Source organism: Balaenoptera borealis (genome assembly GCF_965194805.1).
Source record: "Balaenoptera borealis genome assembly, chromosome: 12".
NCBI lineage: Eukaryota > Metazoa > Chordata > Mammalia > Artiodactyla > Balaenopteridae > Balaenoptera > Balaenoptera borealis.
The window spans coordinates 60,040,497-60,053,492 of NC_138869.1; the positions used below are offsets into that span (position 1 = coordinate 60,040,497).

At 42.5% G+C, this 12,996-nt stretch overlaps 1 protein-coding gene across 2 annotated transcripts in view; it reads right to left on the reverse strand.

Moving 5' to 3' along the window:
- Window positions 1–11,179: 11,179 nt before the first annotated feature.
- The window catches only part of LOC309608523 (uncharacterized protein), a 209,985-nt gene continuing 208,168 nt past the window's right edge, over window positions 11,180–12,996 (reverse strand). For both annotated transcript variants that reach the window (XR_014232929.1, XR_014232930.1), the window contains exons 2-4: window positions 12,497–12,706; window positions 12,221–12,353; window positions 11,180–12,115 (exon numbers count right to left, since the gene is read on the reverse strand). The gene's annotated coding sequence lies outside the window, so the exon portion shown is untranslated. The remainder of the gene's footprint in view (window positions 12,116–12,220; window positions 12,354–12,496; window positions 12,707–12,996) is intronic.

A 12,996-nucleotide genomic window follows, 5' to 3' on the forward strand; every position in this document is an offset into this window, starting at 1 on the left:
GATGGCAGCCTTATATACTCACTAAGACAGATAACCAACAAGGACCTTCTGTATAGCACAGAAGGTCCCACTACTCAATATTCTGTGATAACCTATATTAGAAAAGAATCTAAAAAAGAATGAACATATGTATATGTATAACTGAATCACTTTGCTGTACACCTGAAACTAACACAACATTGTAAATCAACTATACTCCAATAAAATTTTAAAAAAATAAAAAAAATTTAAAAATATATTCTTGCACCCCATGGGTCCATGGGATAGTGCTTAGTAATTAGAAACAGGACTCTGGAGACTGACTTGTCCAAGAAGATCCTGACACCCACCAAGAGAGAAACAAGAGAATACGAGGAACACTCCTAACTACAAATTAGAAACCTTTCTTTAGAGACAAGTTCCCTCATTCAGAGATGGAGAGATGGCATTTGTTAAGAGCTAAGGAGGAAGGGAAAGAGTATGTATCTGTCAGGGTAGAAAAACAAAATCGCCCCAAATATTTAAAATCAAGAGACAGAGCTACTGGGGGCAAGAGTTAGGGACAAACAAGGGATGTTGAGGCATCTGGCATTAACGTTAAGAAGCCAAGGCAGCAGCAGAGACAATCAGCATCACGGGAGCCCCGGCACAGGGCTTTCTGGATACACGCGGGGCCACACAGAGACACAGCTCTTGTCAGAGGTGGGCCTGCAAAGCAGGGAGGGAATGTGGAAGAAACAGCCTGACCTCACTCTGCTCTGATCTCTGATGGCTCCATTGGCTACACCCTAATGGAAGCCACCTGGTGAAGGAGCCTGGCTGTGTGGTCCAGAGGAACCACCCTTCTGTGTCAGAGTGGGCCTAGGTGGGAGGCAAATGGAGAATAACTAGCACAGGAATGCCTACTATGCAGACACCAGACTAGGCATTTTATCTAATTAAAGTCATATGTAGAATTGGTGGATGATTTGAGAAAACCTTTCCCCAAATATTTTCACTATCAACGTGAAATGTCCAGCATTCAATAAGATTTGGCTTTATTTTTGTGCCCTGAGTCTTCTGGAAGAATAACATTTTATATAGGTAAGAAACAGTTTGGCAAACGTTTTCTAGTTATAATTCTTGAGTTTTTTCGTAATCCTTGTATGGATGTCACCTAATCACAATTATTTACTGGCAGTGTGTGGATTAGATCAAGAATCTCCTGCGGGGCTTCCCTGGTGGCGCAGTGGTTGAGAGTCTGCCTGCCAATGCAGGGGACACGGGTTCGAGCCCTGGTCTGGGAAGATCCCACATGCCACGGAGCAACTAGGCCCGTGAGCCACAATTACTGAACCTGCGCGTCTGGAGCCTGTGCTCCGCAACAAGAGAGGCCGCGATAATGAGAGGCCTGCGCACCGCGATGAAGAGTGGCCCTCACTTGCCGCAACTAGAGAAAGCCCTCACACAGAAACGAAGACCCAACACAGCCATAAATAAATAAATAAATAAATAAATAAATAAATAAATAAATAAATAAACCGAAAAGTTAAAAAAAATAAATAAATAAAAATTAAAAAAAAAAAAAAAAAAAAGAATCTCCTGCGAGTTTGGCTGAAGTGCTGCTTAAATGAAGGAAGAAATTATGGAGAAGACTGTGGTAATGAATGATGGTGATTGGCTGTTGGGCTGTCAGGTAAAAGAAAATTTGCATTCCTTCCTTACAGCTGTGGGGCTCAGAACAAAGGTTGGAAGTGAATGGCCCACAGGCCAAATCCAGCTGTAGATGTGTGGTTTCCCCCTCAGAGTGTTGACCCACAGAATATTTTCAAGGTTTTGTATTGGTTGCCAATTTAATAGTCAGACCATACCACAGAGACACATTGTTAAGGCCACATTCTGGTTTATTTGAAAAAAAACCCATAGGAATATGGCCCACATTTGGCCCAAAGAAACAATAAATGAGAGCTGAAAAGTGGCATACTCTTCAGTTTACCATAGTCCCTACCACTCCCTATTGTCCTTACTACATTGTGGCCACATACCAGCTGCCACTTATTATAACACTTGAACTTCTTAATTTTAATACCTGGATTGCTTAACTCATGTGTACCATCTGCCATGTCTCTGTAGGAATTTGGATTTGGATTTCTTGAGTTAGAACGAGAATCCCTGGGTAAGTTCACAGAGAGAGAGATTTTCACCTGATAATAAGCATGAGCTTCCCAGAGACGCACTGATTGCCATAGATGATAACAAGGTCACTGACACTGAGGATTTACAAGGGAAGCTGGATCACAATTCGGCAGCAACTCTACAGAGAGAATTTAAGCTTTGGATGATAATCCTTAAAATCCCTTCCCTGAGATTTTACTGGAGTTTAGACTGTGATCTTTTAGAGCCATAGACTGTTCCTCACCTCTGATTCTAGCACACGAACTAGAACATGAAGCCAATAAACATATGTTACAGCAGATAATACTTTGATTCATTAACTATTCCTTACTTTAAGGCTATGATGGCTGAAACAATTTATTTTTTAATCTGGGGAAAATGCTGTATCAAGTTATTATTGTTCATCAATAAATTAATAATCTTACCTAAGAATGATCCAGCAGTCATGAGACTCAAAACAAGTAAAGTTTAAAAAGTCATGAAAAAGTAAATTATAAAAAGATCAGAGAAGTTCCTAAATAATGTTTATATCCTTTAAAATTTTTAAAAGGGATTACTCCAGTGAGTAACTAACAAAAGAGGAAAGAGGAAAAAAGAGGTACAGATTATGTTGGACTCAGCAAAAAACAATAAGGAGAGAATTTAACTAATAATGCAAAAACTCTAGAGTGTGACTACCTCTGAGTGTCTGATTAAAGACAGTGGCTTATAAAATATATAACTTAGTTTAGCAGTTATATGTTTTGTGCCTATTATATACATGCCATTCCTAAAAAGGAATAAAAAATTGAAAGTCTTTATGAAGAGCTCAAGACCCTTTTTTGTCCGTCCCTAAGAGGGGATACTGACATGGGACACAGGCCAAGATCACTATTTGGCTTCGTGGATAGAGCATGAAACTTTGCTGTAATCATAGAAGCTACAGTGTTATAAGCCAAAAAGTTAAAAACTGTACGATCCGCATAGCCTAGACTCTTTGGATTTCCTGTATTTTTAGAATTTCCCTTTTCTGAAAGTTTTCCCATGCCCCTGGGTCCTTGAGCATCTTTGGGACATTTATCTTTGAGTTTGTTCTTTCCCTCCTTTTCCTGCCCTAGGATTCACAAGATATCGAGGGCCAAGGTAAGCTTGTGGCCAATGGGGAAAGAGGCCAAGATGGTAAATTGACTTGCTTTTGATCTAGACCACAAAGCAAAGGGAATTTTTGAGACCCAACCAGAGGCCAGCTCACCCAACCTAGAGTTTCCAAATAACAGTTTGAAGTTAACATATTAGGACAATAAACCATCTGCTTGCTTCTTCTTCTGTGCCACTCTAACTCCATTCCCACAGAGCATTAGCCTGCTTTAAATTCCTTTAATGTTTTCTCATCATGCTTAGAATAAAATCCAAATGCTCTCCCAAAGTCTACAAGGCCCAGTATGATCTGATTCCCACCTTGTACTTCAATCTCATTTCATACAACTTTTATTTACGATACTCCATCCCACTGGCCTTTCATCTCTTCTTTAAACATACCAAGCTCATTCCTGGCTCATGGCCTTTCACATGCTGGTCCTCAATTTAGAACACTTTCCCCCAGTCCTCTGCCAGGCTGGCTTTTTCTCATTCTTCTGATCTCATATTAAATTTCACTGACTCAGAGGAACTCGCCCTAACTACATACATCTCATACCCACAACTCTCTTGAACATCACTTTGTTTTCTTTTCTTAGTACAAATCACAACCTACGTTAATTTATTTCTTGTCTTTGTCTCTATTCTAGAACATAAGCTCTATGAAAGCCTGAACTGAGTGTGGCTCCAATGCCTGGCACAGTGTCTGGCCAAGAAAAGGTTCTCAAATGTGGGAGTGATTGTAACAGCATGCATTGCCAGGAATGTCCACCCCAACACTTCCCATATAGATGCATGGCAGGATTTGAGAGTTCAGGAGCTAACAAAGAATGGTCTACCTCATCACAACCACCCAGTACAGGCATAAGTGAAAACCCCAGAGAGTAATGTAGGAGTTTAAGGAAAAAGAAGATGGTATTGGTTGAGGTGAATTAAGCAACACTCTATAGAAAAGTAGCATTACTTATCTATCTTTAAAACGTGCATTGGATTCCAATAGGTAAAAAAAAAAAAAAAAGAGAAGACGATATGAAGAGGAATAATACAAACAAAAGACTACATTGAAAGACATGTTTAGCGATAAATATTACACCAATGGAGTGAGAGGTTTCATAAGCAAAGAGTGAGAGAGAAAAGTGAGAAAGCCAGTCAGGGCTGTCCCAGGAATCCAGAATGGCAGGATAAAGAGTTTGACCCCATCTCATTATATACTGGGCATCCAGAAAAATTCCAGATTTGTGTTGCAATGATATTTAAGATGGATTGTAGTGGAGAGAGACTGGAAATCTGTTAAGAAGCTTTAACAATCAGTTGAATGGCAGCATTGGGTGCCTAAGATCCAGTTTTGTCAGTAGAAGATGAAATAAAGATACCAATGTCAGAGAGACATCCTGGAGGCTGAATCTTGTGGATGTCTGAGATGATAAAGAAAGAGGTTTTAGTGAAGCAAATAATGTGGCTCATATTCAAAGAGAAGAAAAAATAAGGATAAACTGGGTTGGGAAGAGGAAGCACTGAGTCCTGCTATGGGCAAGTGGTTTGAGTCCCCTGAATGACATCTAGATAAAGATGCCCTACAGTCAACTGGAAATGAAGATTCAATGGGGGGAGGGGTTGGTTGGACTGTGAAATCATCTCCTCTAGAGATAACAACTTAAAGTGTGCAGAAGAGTTCACTGATAGAAAAATACAGAGGTGAAGGAACAAAGAGAAAAGGCAGAACCTTGAGGAACATCTACATTTGGGGGCAGCTAGAGGAAGAGGGAAGCAAAGAAGTTTCATCAGGAAGTTCCAAAATAGACTGAACACGTGCTCTGTGTGTCAGAAGTTCAAGTTCCTAACAATAGTATCAATAAATGCATCTATTTATCTTCCAGCATTATTCTTCCTGCAGGATTGCAAATGTCTTATTAATGTCACCCACAACATCCATTTATCATGGCTGTTTATTATTCATCTCGAAGTGACAGCATACCTGGCACTTGTTTAAACGCTAGGAAGAGACTTCCTGCTGTAACAGATGTCAGGGAAAAGGAGGCAAGGTGTACGCTTCCATCTTAAAATAAAATCAGGATTTAGGATCTGGATTTTAAAGATACAAAATTCCTTTGTTTGTGTGAATTCTTTCCCCATCCAAAGAATTTGGGGAGAGAAATTTCATTGGTGTTTGTTTATGGTGAAAATAATTTTCTACGTGAATTATGAAAATTCTGTTAATTTTTCACTGAGGTTTTTATACCTCTCTGCACTTCAGTCTCTATATGAGATCTACAACTGATAAGCAGTCAGAGTTGCCCGAAGAAATTGGTACCAAGGAGTAGAAGACAGACCTGGTTGAATATGCAAGATTCACAATGATAATTTCAATTTTTATAACCCAAGGGTTTGTCTTTCTAGAAGTTACTATTTTTTTAACTTAATCTTCAGCTTGATTAATAGCCTCAAAGTTCAAGGTCCCAAAGGCTAGCCCTACCTGGCCAACAAACCTTACTTTCTGTTCCTTAAACCAGTGGTCCTCAGAGTGTGGTCTCTACCTTAGACCAATGATAAAAATTCCAAGGATTAGTCCAGTGCCCAGAGGACAAAATCTCCATTCTAAAGCTCAACAGCACATTCCTTTTACAAATGAGAAGATTGATCTTTCTACTGTATTTCATAGCTATGTCCACTTGCATCCTGTCTTATGTTTGTTAAGAAAAGAACTCCAAAATGGTGATCAATAAAACATATAAGGCGAATAACTGGGAAAGGAGCATGATTACAGTTTGAGTTGATAATCCAAGAGGGCCTGGTATAGAAAATAAATTTTTAAAATTAATATTAGTTAAAAATGTGCAATGGGTAATAATATTAGCACTCTCCTACTAGAAAATGATAATAAAACTTATGATCTTAAAATATATATGTTTCAGCATTTCCATAACAGTGGCCAAAAGTAGCATTACTTTATCTACCACCACACTCATGGGGATAAAATGGATGCAACTCTAGTGCTATTCTCTATTAATAGGAATCAGGGCTTCTCAGGGACTAAAAGCTTAGCTAATAGTAGAAAAAAATTAATATGGGTAGGAAACATCTTATTGCCTTTAAGAAACAGACTTTCAAAAATGCCTCAGGAAGACAAAAGAGGCAGCTTAATGGAGTGTACACATTGCAATCATTTGAGCAACATGAATAATTATAGTTCACTGGGACAACATGACTATGAAATGCCTTGATGCATAATAGTACTCAACGATGAAAAAGTGTGAGGTACACAAAAAGTTCATTGGAAAACAAAAACAAGGGCATATTTATTTTTTTTTAATATTTTTAATAAGTAGGTTAGAGAATTTATATAGAGACGATATAGAAATATAGATATGATATAGATGTTCTGTTTCTTTTATTTGATTTTTCTTCTAAGTAAATAGAAAAGAACAGATAGAGTTAATTTTAAGTCAAATAACTCAAGGAAAGTTAGAGATTTTTCTTGGTTAACCAGAGGAGTGATCACTTCCTATGGCCACACTTAACAGTCAATAGGAAGTCTAGCCGTGTATTAGAGGCTGAGGTATGAGGCAGCATCCGAAGAAGAGGGTCTGCTGCCTAGACTCCCCCTTTCACTCCTTCAGTGAGGAAACCACTGGGTGTTTTTATTCCAAAAATACTGAGAAATGAAGGCATCGTGAAGTAAAGGCTCACTGCCTGGGACTAAGATTGGATGGACGGGGCGCTCTCGGGGGTGCTCCATGTTGCTAGTATAAGGGTTTCTGATGACTCATTGCCATAGCAACTGAACCTTGACACTAAGACAAAATTCAGGCCAGAAAACATCAGCTCAGGATGGAATCAATTTTGAAGAGATCCACTAAGATCCCATATGCCAACCAAAAATAAATGACTGATAACCCAGAATCTGTAAACTCAGCTGGTCTGACACCGCATTCTGTATTACTGTAGCTCTAGGAAAGTAGAAACACTGAGAAGTATAAAATACAGGGAAGGTATAAAACAAGCTTATAAATAATGAAGACATAAATCAAACCCATAGTATAAATATTTCTTGATCACTTAAGTATAGGTGTAATACATTTTGAATCCCATTGTGATTACTTGTGTGTTTATATGCACGTATGTGCATGGTGTCTGCTTTTGAATTTTCTGAAGCTTTTAAATGAAATTGATAGAGATTTTATCGAAATATTTAGGAGCAGCTGTCTACTTAAATATGTAATCAGCAATTAAAGATTTAAGATGATTTGATTCCTAAAGTATGTTTTGATTTATTAGTGGCAAAAGTAGTGTTTGAATGTTGAGGAAAAAATTTAGTAATGAATAAGATTACAAATGTGAGCAATTAAAAAGTTACCAATAGTAGCAAGTGTTTTCTCTACACCTGGTCACTAAAGATCCTTGATCATTAAACATCCTTGGTCACTAGAGATCCTAGAAGATGTTATTCTCTGATTTTTCCTAGTAGGAATTTTGCCTTTCAATATCAGATCATACACCCAAGGATGGGGCTCTGATTTCTCCTTCCTTCCCCCAGAAGTGCAGGGCTGGGTACACACTACTGTTGGCTTAAACTAAGATTCAGTAGGAAATCTATAAAATAATTATTTTCCATTGTCTACTTCAGTCATTTTTGAGTAAAGGTGGAATGGTTACCAATAATGAAGGAAGCCCTGATCTCAGTCATACACTGAAAGCAAAGAAGCATAAAATATAGCCCTACCCTCCAAGACCTGAGCAAGGAGTGAAAAGAGGTAAGGCAGACTCTGGTACAACGATAATCCTGTTTACATCTCTGATGCACCAAGTCTTTACTGGGAACACCATAGCGGAAATGTGGGTTTTTGTATGTGTCCTCCACCCAACAACAAAAAAACAAATGAGGTGTGCGATGCCTCCAACAGAGATTCGGGCACATTTTCTTACTTTACAGGGCCAACATTTTCAACGTTTATCTTGACAAGTAGTCGTGGGTTAGTCTGACATGCTTTTTAGAGCATCATAACTTGAACTTAGAGAATTGGTTTGAGTTGATCACAATAAAGGCGGAGATGAAATCCCACTTACAAAACTGCGGTGCCAGAAAAAGCAAACCTCTTGTGTAACAGTCCTGACCAATGTGTTAGCTACTCCACGCAATATTCAATATTTCCACAAAAAGGTACCGGCACAACAAAGGCTGTGGACAGTGTCTTGGAGCCTCTTGTAATGGGATTTGACAAAAGCCAGGCACTTTGGGCAGGCTCCATCAATGTTAATTGAAGCAGAAGTGATTCAAAGACAAATAGGAGTCCTTGAGAGGTGACAGGGGGGCTTGGGGATTGTGACTCTTTCCTTTTCCCATTACCCCTTTATATTTAATTACTTGTTCTAGCCAGTGAATTGTAATTTGATTTGCCATTAGGTGACTCTCGCTTGGTCTCATATGTTAGCTGAGTCTTTCACTTAAAGGAAAAAATGTCTCATAGCCTGTGATGGTGCCTGTTTCACAGGACGGAAATTACCCCCTGGCAAGTGGGTCTCTAATTGATAAGGTCTCCTTTTCAGTTCCTAACATTGCAGAGGTATTTGTATTTGTGTGCAAGTTAGCTACTTATTGGAGAGGTGATCTCAGGAAACACTGGCTGAGAAGTGAGGTGTGAAACAAGGAAGGAAAGGTAGCCAGCAAAAGTGGGTTCACAAACTAGTTCCCACCATGGGCCACCGAAGTGTCACCTCATTGGGGACCTCAGAGCCAGCTTAGAATGCACCTCAGTCTGTCTCTCCAAAGGGTGAGGGAGGTGGGGCATTTATACACCAACGCTCCTCAGTCCTGGTTGAGGGCTAGACTCAGTGGGGTGGGGAGAACGCCCCAGAACTTCCGGCCTGGGGTGCACACAGGTACCCCAGTCCAAGAAAGCCCTCAGAAATAGGGACAAGGAGCCAACTGCGTCTGCTACAATCTGCCTGCAAATATGTAAACTGCTTTCAACGCCAGTGGTCCTTCAGAAAGACACACAATAACACCACCTCCTTGATAAGATGTTGGAGGGAATTAGGAAGAGGTTATTTCTGTCCCACTTGATGATGCCCTTAATACAGACTTTGGGAACTAAGGTTAGAGTCAGTATCGTTTTGCTGAAGAATCTAACATCGTGTCGCCTTTAGTAGGTGTCCATTCATTTACCCTTGAGGTAGCTCCTGGGCTCAACATTCCTGTCTGCTAGGCCCTCCCCTGGGTGCATCACTCTGGAACATCAGAATGCTAAAGAGAGGTCGAATTCAGCACACGGTGGGCTGAACCTGGATCCCACTCAGAAATAGGCATATTTTTTAACTTAAAAAATACTAATTTTTAAAATAAAACCTTTAATTTTCATATTGATTTGCTGTTAGTTGGCATACATTTGCCGAGCTTAGACAATAATTGTAGGAAGCAGGCAGGAGAGGATGGTAATCAATGACCCCAAGTTACAAGGAAGGACAATGAAGTTCCCAAGGTGAGGTTCAAAGTCAGAAGGCAGTAAAGCAGACAGGGGCTGGGACCCAGGTGAGGGAACAGCTGAGCACAGTGGTAAAGAGCCCAAGCTTTGGGGTCAGGTAGGCCTGGGGCATCCCAGCTGGGACTCCCACCAGCTGGGGGTCTGGCCCAGTGATCCAGCCATTCGTACCTCAGTTTCTCGTCCAAGTAATGGGAGGTGACAGGACCTACCTCATGTGGGTTTTGTGACAATTAAATGAGCCAGTGCTTGTAAAGTGTTGTGCCCAGTGCCCAGTATGTGGTAAGGACTTAATAATTGTTACTTGCTCTTGTGTTATTATTACCATTTTAATGACTTCAAGGTAGAAAGTAGGAAATGTTCTTTCTACTGTGCGTGGCTTGAAGTCCAGCGTAATATCCGTGGGACTATACTACGTATCACGGCAATCAGAGCAAATTCTGCTCGCCACCCAACACGGAATGAGTTACCTTAGCTCTGGTCTGTGCGTCACATTTGAAATCTCATGTGTGCAGGCGGGGAGTGCTTGGGGTTTTCTGGAAACTGCTTTCTGCTGAAGTGGCAGATCCAGTCTGATGAGGCCTGGGTGGAATTCTTCCCCGAGGTGAATGAGACCTCTGTGCCAGTATTTAGAGAGACACGACTGCCCTTGGATGCCCTGGGCCTGGTGGCGAAAACAGGTGAGAAAGGTGGCATCTCACACACCTGAGTGCATGTCAGTTTCACTTTCTGTAAAGGCAGCAGCGTCGCCCCTGAGGAGGGGGTGCGGCCCGACCCTGTCCTGCAGGAGGGACCAAGGTGTCTGGGTACAAGGTCCAGGCAGGGGCTGGCAGTCTCCTCCCCTGACTTCTGCCCATGAACCTCCACCTTTCCTTCTAAACGCTTTCAGCAAGGAGACCTAAGATGAAAATCAGAGGTTACTCGGTGCTCTCAACCAAAGGCCAACTCTAAGGAATTCAAATGTTCTTTCAACTCTTTATTAAGAAATAAAATCCCCACCATTTATTGAGTGCGGCCCCAGTCCAGTGTGTGTACAATGTGTGAGAACCAACCTTGTGATGTCCTTTTATGGGCACTTAGCACCATCACTATGGGAAGCACCATTATCCTCATATTTCCACATACTTTGTGTATGAGGAAATGGAGGTTCAGAGGGTGTGTGCCCTCAAGTCTCACGGAAATAAATGGGGCTCCAGAATTAGAGCATGCTGGCAGACTGCAGCACACTGGTCTCACAGGGCAACGCCTGACTAGAAAGTTCTGAAGGTGACTATAATAGGGAGAGCAGAAGAGGTGGACACACATGCTGACCCCATGTGCAGACATTCCTGAAGGACCAATAGCGTTGCATCCAGCTGAGATCTCTGGCAGGGCAGCCACTCACATGCCTACCCTGGACTTTCCTGCAAAGCCAATGAGGACACAGGACTGCAGGAAATGGACAGAGAGCTTGCTGCTGAGTCAGTGGAAGGTGTTTTATTGCGAGGCACGCACAGTTACAGAACACAAGTCAGAAACGCCACAGTCTACGCAAACGCAAACACAGAAGTGGGTCTCGTTCTCAGATTCCTCCAGAAGGGGCACGGTTGACGGGGCAGGTGATCTCTGGTCCCTGCTCTACCTTAGAGAAGCATCCACTTACTCCTGGTTAGTTTACATTCAAAGTATTTGAAGCCACTTTTGATATCCATAATTTCTCCACCATTCTAGCTGCAGGATCAGATAGGAATTAAATTTCCACCTACAAGGTTTGTGTTTCTTTGTGGAGTATCATACACCTCAAATAGCATGCAAGAGGCCCGGGTATAATATATGTTTGATTTATTTCAACCCCAAGCGATGCCGCACTGACGTTGCTTCAGTAGCGAAGCAAATGGGACTCGGGCCATTACCTGGATCCAGATGTGAAAAAAAGGAAGAAAGAAAATGTATTTTTAATCTAAAGATAGGTACTACACACATCAAACCATGCAGCCCCATTTACTAGATAATCTGGGATGACAATTCAAAAATCCCTAGGGACAGAATTGGTTCATAAACAAGGCTAATTTCAGCCACAGAATTATATTTTCCAAAGCAGTTCTTCTCTTACAATCCCCAAGGTCAAGGAAGAAAAAAGAAAAGACAGGGGGGGAAAAAAAGCCAACCATTCAAAAGCATCCAGAACTGGTGTCAATTGGGTGATGACAAAGCAAAGACAGTCCAATCAGGAACCGCAGCTCAGGGTGCTCCAGGCTGAAGGGTGCTGGGCTTGCGTCCCGCTCTGGGTGCTTCTCCGTTCCACCTGCTGTGCTCTGTCTTGGGGACCAGCATCCTCCTCCTCATCAGGGTCCTTCAGCAGATCCAGGACACCTGAGAAGACGGTCCATCCTCCAGATAAAAAGTAGAACCTGTGGAAGGACACACAGGAAAAGGCCTGTCATGCTGGGGCCCAAACCAACTGACAGCTAAACGCCGATGTAGTCAAGGGCAGAGGGAAGAGTGACATTCCTCACCTCCTCCAGGCTGGCTTCCTGCCGCCTCTCCAGGAAGGTGGCTTCATGCTTGGGAGCAGCTAGTGGCGTGGAATCTTTGAGATGCTGTCGTGAGTGCATCCGGGTGTCCATCACCTCTCAGGCCACGATCTCTCTGTTGACAAGAACATAAATCAATTCCCCTGCGTCACTGGCCTATGGAACCTTGAGGAGAGGGAGACACAACAGAGCAACACAGACACACGGAAAGGAGGGGAGGGAGGACAGGAGACAATAAACTCAGAAAGGATACTCTACCTGACGCCTGTCCCTGGGGTTCCCCGGGGCAGCCGGGTGCCGACGGGAGGCTTGAAGTGCTTTCTAAGGGTGCGCAGAGGTCTCAAAGGTCTGAAAGGTCGGGAAGCATCATTCCACTGCCGGGCGGGCACCTGAGCCCAAAACTCAGCTCCTCGAGAACCTCAGCCAGCCTCGCCCCAGCTCTCCCGAGTGGGTCCTGCCACTGAGATACTATATAACAGAGAGCAAAACGCAGTGGATATTAGCCGGGGGTGGCAGCGGGCAGGGGGACAGGCAGGGCAGGAGGGGCGTCAACCACCACCTGGGCTTCTCTTTAGTGAGTTCAATCAGCTTCCAACTCTCCATTTGCCACCAGGTGACAAATCTCTAAGAGTGTCCCCCAGGCCAGTGGTCCACACCCTTTGGTGTGGCTCCTGAAGGAAGCTTCTGTCACAGTCAGGCTCCCTGCCTAGGGCAGCAGAGCTCCAGACCTGGAGTGAGACAGGCGCCTGGCTCCACAT